Below are 8,864 nucleotides of genomic sequence, written 5' to 3' on the forward strand. Positions count from 1 at the left end.
TGAAGGCAGGCATGTGGAATAAAGAAGTGACTGCTATGACAATGATAGTTGGAAGTGATTACTCTGGGTGATAACTGAGTGCTGAAAGTAGGTAAAGAAATAAACGTGATAACCTCTCAGTATCTGTATTACAATCCATAATGCCCAAAGGATGAGAGAGAGAGATAAAGAGAGAGAAAGAGGTGCCTGTCTTAGTGTAGAAACAGCAGGCTGTCAGGTAGGGTTTGAGGTTGGGAGAGGGAGTGGTGGGAGAGAAACTGGGGACATTAGCAATGGAACTGTATACTAGTGGAGGTTGAATGTTGAAATATCCTATGAATGAAACTGAATCATGAAAACGTTTGTAATTTGTGTCTCCTGCAGATTCAATGCAAAAACATGATATTTAGTTTCTACCACCATGACTAACCTATGAGTTTGCTGAAATTTATTTTTATCACCTTGGCTGGTCTCATTACATGGGTGCCTGTGTGGTAAAATTTTTTTTTAATTTTATGCGGACTTAAGAGACAAAACTAATGGGGTTGGGATTTATGGTGGAGTGGTAGAAGAGCACAAAAATCCCTGTTGACCACAGCTCTGCAGGGTCAGCTAACTTGCGTGATGCCAGACCTCCTTCACTGATTTCCTCTTTTTATTGTGGAAAAATGAAAAGACTTTTCAGGCTGCCAGGGGGTTGTCCCCTCCAGTTTACATTATTTTCTTTTCGATCAGAAAGGTTTAAAGATATTTGAAAAATTTGGAGCTTAATGATATATTCTCATATATTTCCCCTACATTTTGTCAGTGGGAATAAATCCAGGAAGGCCAGCATGAAAAAGTTGAGGTGTATGCCTTAACCACCAATGCCAACACTAATGTAAGTATGGAACCCAAAGTACAATAGTTAAACTTCAAAATGTGTTTGTCAAGGAAATCGATGGGAATGCAGGGAGAAATGGGTCATTTGTTGGTGGAGGGATGCAGACACTGGTGGTGTAATTAGAATTGGAATATTGTATTACAAAACTCCATTATAAATGACTTTGAAAATCAAAATTGCCTAAATTTAAAAAAGAGAAGTCAACTTACGTCTATATTTCAAGAAAGCTTGTCTTAGCAAATTTTGGCAGGGAGACCATAGTTGGTAGAGAGATGGAGAAAGAAAGGGAGAGTTGACAGTTGGGAAGAGAAGCCTGGATATCAAGGAAGAGATGAAAGCTGATCATAGAAGATTTGGAGCCATCAGAGTTTCGAGAGTTAAATGGTGAGACCATTGCAGTTTAGATAGTTAAATAGAGAGATTGGTTTCAGTCATCAGCAGTGTATACATAGAGAGAGTTCAAAGACCTCACAGATATTCAGGCTATATTAACTAACAAGGGGAGCGTTTTTTTTTTTTCCTGAAGCACTGTGTAAGGATAATATATTGCCAGGAAGAATGATAAGAAGTTGGTTCTCTTTTTCACAGATTAATATATTAGAGATGAAAACTTTTGTACAAAGGAATCTATCATCTTGTCCTGTTGCTCTGTTTTCTTGTCATCATTCCATTCTCCCCCATGACCCTACCTAATCAGGGCTCTGAACATTTCTCAACAGTGTCACCACATAGCCTCAGAGCATATGTTAACTGCCCGTAGCTCACAGCTCTCATGATTGCCCCCCATCCAAGCCAGAGCCATCCTTCTGAAAGCAAGGATATTTGCTGAAATCCCGTTCTTCCTTGAAGTGACAGTCATGATTTACCTCTTCTTAATCATTGTGTTTACAAATTTAGATGAATGTCCCTATACTAGTGACAGGGATTTTCCAAACTAAGAAAAGCATAAACATTTCCCTTTCCCCCAAGAAATTTGGGCCTGTTATTTTCTATCCGCTGCTAATAATATGTGGTAATAAGGAAACAGAACTGAAGTAAAAACAAGTACATTGTCAATTTGGTGCCATGACTAGTCAGTCAGAGTATAAGTATATATTTCTAGAAAAAAAAGCAGAAGAAAAGGAGTTGGTTGCTATCAATGAATGCCAAATCTGTGCCAAGAAATCCTTTGAAAATAAAAATTGTGACTATGGAATGAATATAATTGCCACTCAATGCCTCTTTTATAGACCACAACACCCAAAAGGAGAGAGAGAACAAAAGGGAATGCCCTGCCACAGAGGCAGGGTGGGATGGGGGTATAGGTGTGGAAGGGATACTGGAATGTATGGTGGTGGAAAATGGGCTCAGGGGGAGGTATGGGCATTTGATCATTGTATAATCGAAACCCAAGAACAAAAATTTGTAAATGTACAACTGTACCTCATGGTGTTTCAGTAATAAAAATTTAAAAAAATAATATAAAAATTGTTTTGTCTTCCACAGATCAGCCGATGGGAACCTCTCTGAAGGCAAAAGATTAAATTGGTAGACTTTTATTTTTCTTTGAGTATATTAATTTAATTTTGGAGTCAATTTATATGACAGTTCATAATGACACAGAAATTTTCAGCACTTCTCTTATTTAAAATATAGTGATACACAATATCTCTATCTCACATTATTTTTATTTCTGATAATTTGACACAAAAGATACGTCAAAATCATAGATAAATGTAAGTTATTTAAATACTGTTTTGATTATTTAAAATTACATTATAGAATTACTAGAATTTCATAAATTTTAGGATTATGCATAATCAACGTGCATGTATCATATTACACTCACTACTGAAAGGCCTACTCTGCAATTCGCCATTGTTCAGTTTTTCCACTTTGATTACACCTTTCCATCTGGTAACTAACTAGTCTCATGGTTCTAAAGTTTGTATTGCTTTGAAAAGATCAAAATTACGCAATTTTCAACATTGGATGAAACTAGAGGATATCATGCATGTAAAGTTAGCCTTAAGGAAAGGAACAGATACAGAGAGATTTTTCTCATATGTGGGATGTAAAGACATACAGCAAGGTAGCAACAAAGGTTCAAGGGCAATGTAAGGGGAGAACTGATCCACACAATTGAGACAGGGGATTGGGAGGGAGGGATTCTGGGGGTTTGGGGGAGAGGGAGGGTTTATTTTTTGAGAGAATGAGGAGTGTCATGATGGAATTATGTGTATGAGAAACCATTATTAATTGAATTATAAATCATAGAATATAAATATTGTTTTAGTCGTTTGTCTGTCTCATTTTATACTTTTAGTTTGTTTTCTCCATATGCCACATATGCATGAACTTGTATTATGCCTATCTTTCTTTGCCTGGTTTATGTCACTAAACATAATATCCTCTTGTGATCCAATTTTATACAGATAATAAGAAGATTTCACTTCATACAACTGAGTAGTATTCCATTAATTTACCCCCTTTCATTTTCAAAATTTGTGGTTTAAAAGATACAAATATTGGTTTTAACAATGCTCTGGTGTTTTAATATTTTCAGTTTAGTGAAGCAAAATAGATTTTACTGAAAAACACTTAGAAACTTGTTAAATCTTTGTAGGGTGGAATGCAATATATGTTCAAGAGAGAACACTCGTTTAACAAAGCATGCAAAGAGAGACATAGAGAAAGGATGCACGGTGTTTCTTCAAGGAAGAACACATGCTTGAGGACCAAGCCGACTTTGGTAGTTTAGGCATGAGAACTTGGAGTGGTATGAACTTAACTTGTGCACTTTAGGGGAGAACCTGAGTGAAACTATTAGAAGTACGTTCAGGAGCATCATAAACTGGAGTCTGCACTTGGAGTGCGGAGGGTAGAGAGTTCTTTGGGGAGATCCGGACTATGGAGAACAGTGATATAACATTAATGATAGTGTCTTACCGTGGGATTCCAAAAAAATCTTTAACAGTGGCGTCAGAAATGATAACATTCTTAGGTATTTAGATTTCCTGTGGTAACAACGGGAAAGCTGAGTTTATGCTCTGGATGCCTCCGCCTGAAACAAGGTCAACAAGTCATGAATGAAAAATTACAAGTTAGATGGATCAAGGATTCTGATCCCAGTGGAAGGCTAGCTTTCGGGTGGACAATTTCTACTGATGGCCTGATGTAGATTCTGATCCTGGGATACGTAACAAAAAGGAGGTAGTGACAGGTATCCTCAGAAGTGAAGCCTCTGAGACAGAATTCGTTCATGCCAACTAATAGTTTATCAATATTTGCTCATGGCTGCTACCATTATAACATACCATTCATTGGTTTTGTGGTTTCAATTTACTGTGTCAATGTAAATTTCAAGTTTCTAAATGGAAGGTAAAAATCTGAGGCCCTCAAGATGATGAATTATGGGGAGGGGGGTGGAGCTTGATCTATAGTACAGCAGGTAGGGCATTTGCCTTGTACACGGCCTACCCAGGTGAGATTCCCAGCATCCTGTATGGTCCCCCCAAGCACCGTGAGGAGTAATTCCTGACTGCAGAGCCAGGAGTAACCCCTGTGCTTCGCCAGGTGTGACCCATAAATGCAAAAAAAAAAAAAAGATGATGCCTTACCTTTAGATACTTTGAAGTCAAGTAGAAACATTCAGAAAGCTCCCCAGAAAAGAGTTCTACTGGGTCGAAAACATCATCACCTCTAGCGTGAGAGCATACAGAAAATAAGGTTTCCATTTTATGCCAAGTTAAAGCAAGCCAGACATGATCTTGGAATTTTTTTCCAAGGGAAACATGGCTATAGGAAGGATAAGGTGAGAACTGAGTCTTAGAGGTCAAATATAGAAGAGAAGCGAGGGTCAAAAAGTATGAGGTACATTGGTGACCAGGAATGTTTAGAAAAGAATTTTTTAAAAAAGAAAATGCAATGAGAAATCAATTAAGAACTTTTTAAATGTTTAAGAACAAGGATATAACTCAGGGATAGAGCATTTGCCTTCCATTGTATGATGATCTTGGATAGATCCTTAGCATTGCAAACAGCATTATTTTTTAATTTTTAATTTCTTTCTTTCTTGCTTGCTTGCTTGCTTTTTTATTTTATGGGTCGCACCTGCTATGTATAGGGGTATTTTTAATTTATATAAAAACTCATAATTTTACCTTTTTATCTGTTGTTTAAAAGGAAATCTAAAATATTTTAGAGTAAATTTATGTGAAGAAGAATAAAATTCACGGGAACTATTTAGTGTTCTTAATGATACAGCAGTCAGAATTTTGAGGTTAATTGTATGGGTATTGCATAAAAAATTTTTCCCCATTATGTGGGCTCTCTTTTCATCATGGTCACCATTTATTCTGAGTTGCAGAAACTTCTAAGTTTTATGTAGTCTCATTTGTTTATCTTCACTTTCTCTTCCTTGGTCAGTGGTGTTTCATTCTAGAAGTTTCCCTTATCTTTAATATCATGGAGGGATCTCCCCACATTTTTCTCCATATATCTTAAGAATTCAGGTATCATATTGATGTCTTTAATACATTTGATCTGACTTTGTGCCTGGCACTATAAAGAGGTCTGAGTTCATTTTTTTTTGCAGGTTGCTGTCCAGTTTTCCCAGCACCAGTTGCTGAAGAGACTTCCTAGCTCAATTTCATATTTCTTGAGCCTTTATGAAGGTAAGGTAAAGGTAAAGGCCCTCCCATTGTTCGTCGATTTGCTCGAGCGGGCTCAGTAACGTCTCCATTGGAGACTTTGTTGTTACTGTATTTGGCATATGGAATACATCATGGGGAGCTTGCCAGACTGTGCCATGCGGGCGAGATACTCTTGGTAGCTTGCCAGGCTCTCCGAGAGGGGCAGCGGAATCGAACTCGGGTCGGCCATGTTGGCTGCAATTTGCTTGAGCGGGCCCAATAACGTCTCTATCATGAGACTTGTTGTTACTGTGTTTGGTATATCGAATACATCTAATGGGCTGGAGCTATAGCACAGCGGGTAGGTCGCTTGCCTTGCAGCCAACATGTCCGACGCGAGTTCGATTCCTCCGCCCCTCTCGGAGAGCCGGGCAAGCTACCGAGATTATCTAGCCCTCACGGCAGAGCCTGGCAAGCTACCTGTTATGGATTTGAGCCTTTATGAAAGATTAGGTAATAATTATCTGAGGGCCAGCTTCAGGATATTTAACTATATTCCATTGATCTGAGGCCTGTCTTTATCTGAATATCATGGTATTTTGATTACTACAACTTTGTAGTTAGGTTTGAAGTTGGGGAAGGTGTTCCCTTCTTCTTTTTACCAAAGATTGCTTTAGCTCTTCATGGGAGTTTATTGTTGTGTATGAGTTTCAAGAGTGTTTAATCTATTTCTTTGAAAAATGTTATGGTATCCTTATAGAATGTGCATTAAATCTTTATAGAGCTTTGGGTTTTATTGCCATTTTGACAGAGTTAAACCTCTCAATCCATGAGCATGGGATGTGATTCCATTTCCTCATATACTCTCTTATTTCGAGAAGTAGTGTTTTGTAGGGTTTTTTTTTTTTTTTTTGGATAGTGCCTTAACCTTTTTAGTTGATTCTAATATACTCGATTTTCTGAGGAATTATTGTGAATAGGATTGTTTTTTCTCTATCTCTTTTTTCTCTTTCATTATTAATATATGGGAAAGCCATGGAGTACCAGATATTGATTTTGTAATATGCTATGTTACTAAACAAATCTATCGTTCCCAGGAGCTTTTTATGTAGATTCTTTGGGATTTTCTAAGTATAGTATCATGTCATCTCCAAATAGTAAAAGGTTGAGTTCTTCCTTTTTTATCTGGATGCCCTTGATATCTTTTTTTTTTTACCGAAATCATATGGCAAATACTTCAATTACAATGTTGAATAGGAGTGGTGAGAGTGGGTAACTTGTTTTGTGCCTGATAGTATTTTGGGATTCTAGTTCATTGATTTCTGCTCCAAGCCTTTAGTTTATCCCCGTTGATAATAATGCTTGCTGTGGGTTTGTGGTAATTTGCTTTGACTATATTGAGGAAAGTACTTTCAACTCCCATTTTGTTGAGAGTTTTTCATCATGAATAGGTGCTGGATCTCATCAAATGCTTTATCTACATCTACTGATATGATCATATGACTATATTTTATTGAGATGGTGTATTCTGTTTATTGACTAGAGAATGTTAAGCCATCCTTGCATCCCCAAGATAAACCTACTTGGTCATAGTGTGTGATCTTTTGTTGAGTTTCTGGATTCTCTTTGCTGGTATTTTCTTGAAAATCTGTGTAACTGTATTCATCAAGGAAATAAGTCTTTAATTTTCTTTTTTTGTGGTGTCTCTGTCTGATTTGAGTATGAGGTTGATCTTTGCCTCATAGAAACTATTTGGGAGTATTTTTGATTCTTCAATTTCCTGGAAAATCTTAAAAAATGTTGGCAGATTTCCTCTTTAAATGTTTGAAATATTTCACAATTGAATCCATCTGGGCCAGGGAATCTGTTTGGGGGGATACTTTTGACCATCATTTCAATTTCCTTGGTAGTGATAGGTTCAAGTATTCCAAATCTTCGTAGTTCAGCGTTGGGAGGTAATCGGAAACCAAAAATTTATCAATTTATTCAAGATTCTCTAATTTCCTGCTGCAAAGATTCTCAATATAATCTCTGATGATCCTGTGGATTTCTGTAGTTTCTATTAGGATATGCCTCTTTGCATTTCTGATTCAATTTATTAGAATTCTTTCTCTTTGTTAATTTGAGAGGCTTCTCGTGGTTCGTTGATCTTATTTATTTTCTCAAAGAACCAGCTTTTGCTCTTATTGTTCTTTTGGATTGTATTTTGGGATTCTAGCTCATTGATGTCTGGTACAAGTTTTATTATTTCCTTCTTCCATCCTAGTTTGGACTACTTTTGTTGGTCATTTTCCAAAATCTTGAGCTCTAATTTATTCATGTAGGCCCTTTATTTCTTCCTGATGAATTCTGGCAGAGCTATACTCTTTTCTCTTAACACTGCTTTTGCTGTGTCCCACAACTTCTGGTAGCTCGTGTCCTCATTCTCATTTGTTTCTGGAAACTTTTTATTTCCTCTTTGATTTCTTCTCTAAGCCAAAAGTTGTACATTACTTCCCTTAAAGAAAATATTTTCTTGCTGAGCTTTAGTCTGTTTGATCTACTGAGAAGTGAAAAAGTAGTGTTGAAATCTCCAACTAGTATTGTGTTGCTATCAATGTTTTTCTTTAAGTCTATTAGAAGTTATTTTTAAGTATTTTGCTGGTCTGTCATTAGGAGAATCTACAGTGAGGAGGGTGAGTTCTTTCTGATGTACAGATCCCATGATCAGGAAGAAATGACCTTCACTGTCTCTTATAACCTATAGCCTGAAGTCCATGTGGTCTGGTACTAGTATGGCTACTCCAGCTTTGTGGAGGTGTTCTTTTCTTTCTTGAAGAATTGTTTTCCAGCGTTTGTCTTTGAGCCCATAGTTACTTTGATTGTTCAGAAGTGTTTCTTCAGGCAGTATAAAGTTGGGTTCAGTTTTCTAATTCATCTTCCCATTCTGTGCCTCTGAATTGGCACATTTAGTCCATTGACATTGAGGAGATTGTTGTGATGGGGATTTGTGCTATCTTTATGTAGAATTTTTGTACTTGTGGGGATTGTCTTAGCTTAAAGTCGCCCTGTTAATTCTTCTTGCCACAAAAATATGGAACACTTTACAAGTTTGCATGTCATCTCTGTGCAAGGACCATGCTAATCTCTGTATCATTTCAATTTTAGTATATATGTTACGAAACATAGTAGGAGTTAATTTTTCCATATTTTTCTCTTCTGATTACTTTGAGTGCTGTCCTTACTCACTCCTATGGCAGACAGTGATTCCAAATCAAGGAATGTATTTCAAAGCAGCATGAATAGATAGATTTAGAACTTTAATGTCCCAGCAAGAAAAACATGGTTTTTACCATATTATCTTTTACCATACCCAAGACATCAGTTTTACAAAATAATTCTTTTGGAAG

General features: G+C 36.9%; 1 pseudogene; it reads right to left on the reverse strand.

Annotated features, from left to right (window-relative positions):
* Positions 1 to 8,542: 8,542 nt before the first annotated feature.
* LOC130033925 (uncharacterized) lies at positions 8,543 to 8,641 on the reverse strand (annotated as a pseudogene).
* Positions 8,642 to 8,864: the final 223 nt, after the last annotated feature.

Source organism: Sorex fumeus, unplaced genomic scaffold (assembly GCF_029834395.1).
Source record: "Sorex fumeus unplaced genomic scaffold, SorFum_2.1 ptg000054l, whole genome shotgun sequence".
In the NCBI taxonomy this organism is placed as follows: domain Eukaryota; kingdom Metazoa; phylum Chordata; class Mammalia; order Eulipotyphla; family Soricidae; genus Sorex; species Sorex fumeus.